We start from the raw sequence: 1,635 nt of genomic DNA, 5'->3' as shown, positions 1-1,635 counted from the left end.
CCTGCCTCTGCCTCCCAAGTGCTGGAATTAAAGGTGTGCGCCACCATGCCCGGCTTCAGATAATATTTTACAATGATACATCATTGTTTTAAAGGCATACACACACACTGCACTGGATAGCTTTTCCATCCAGTCCCCCTGCCCAGCCACACCTGCTATTCAGTTTCTTGTGTCCATTCATAATGTTTGCACCTGTGTCCAGCTCATCTTTATCTCTGTCTGTTTCAGCTGGTCAGTTTTTCTCCAGGGTTCTAGAAGGTTTGGGTCTATTGAGTTTGCCATCTATGAAGCTGGACCTGTAATCTCAACTGTTTGGGAGGCTGAGGCATGAGATTCACAAGTTCAAGGCCTGCCTGGATAAGGAGGGTTTGTCATCTGTATCTGTTTCTACCAGCCTTCAAACCACACTGGCTTCTTCCAGCAGAGCCCAGGCTACAGTTTGATAAAACACCTGTGTGCTCCATCATACAGAAACCCACAGCTTGCCAACATGGTCTGGAGTCAGGGCGCAGTTATTTTCCTTGGTGAAGTCTGCCTTCAGAGTCCCTTGGGGAAAGAACATTGTTAGAAAGTGCTCCTTACGTTACTGGTGAGCACCTTTTATTTTATTTATAAAATAAAAATAAAAAATAAATATTTATTTTTTTAAATTTGTCTCTTTTTAGCTTTTAAAAAATTTTATTTTTATTTTATGTGTATGTGTGTATTGTCTGCATGTAGATAAGTGGACCCGTGTCATGCAATGCCTGCAGAGGTCAGAAGAGGCTGTGGGATTCCCTGGGACTGGAGTTACAGACAGTTGTTAGCTGCCATGTGGGTGCTGGGATTCAAACCTGGGTCTTCTGCAAGAAAAGCCAGTGTTCTTAACCGCTGAGCCATATCTCCAGCCCGTTATTATTTTTTATACATATGAGTTTTTTGCCTGCATGTAAGTGCACCCATGCATGCACTGCCTGTGGAGGCTAGAAGAGGGCATCAGATCCCCTGGAAACAGAGTTACGAACAGCTGTTAGCTGTCGTGGGAGTGCTGGGAATCAAACCCTGGTCCTCTGGAAGAGCAGCCAGTGCTCTTAACTGCTGAGCCATCTCTCCAGCCCCTCCCCCCAAAGTTTAAAATTTTTTTTTAATTTAAATTTATTTTTTGCCAGACATGGTACATGTCTTTGATCCCAGCACTCAGGAGGCAGAGGCAGGAGGAGCTCTGAGATCAAAGCCAATGTGGTCCACAGAGTGAATTCCAGGTCAGCTGGGGTTACAGGGAGACCCTGTCTCAAAAAAAGGGGAGAGATTTATTTATTTATTTTTAATGTGCCTGCATACATGTGTGTACCAGGTGTGTGCAGTGCCCATGGAAACCAGAAGACGGTATTGGATCCCCTGGAACTAGAGTTGTGGGATGCCATATGGGTGCTCGGAACCAAACCTAGGTCCTCTTCAAGAGCAGCAAGTGCTTTTAACCACTGAGTAAACCCTCCAGCTCAGGTATCTCTTACTTGAAAAGTTTGGTGGTATCTGAGATGTACACCCCAGATTGAAAGCTGCTGTTTCGATGTCTTTGTTTTGCAGGGGAGGGAACCGAAGCCCAGAGAGGAAAAGTAGCTATGCAGGTAAGAAATCAGTGACCACCTTTTTATT

Source organism: Nannospalax galili, unplaced genomic scaffold, assembly GCF_000622305.1.
Source record: "Nannospalax galili isolate Female #2095 unplaced genomic scaffold, S.galili_v1.0 scaffold1328, whole genome shotgun sequence".
Classification (NCBI taxonomy): Eukaryota; Metazoa; Chordata; class Mammalia; order Rodentia; family Spalacidae; genus Nannospalax; species Nannospalax galili.
Note: the sequence above shows the minus strand (reverse complement) of the source record.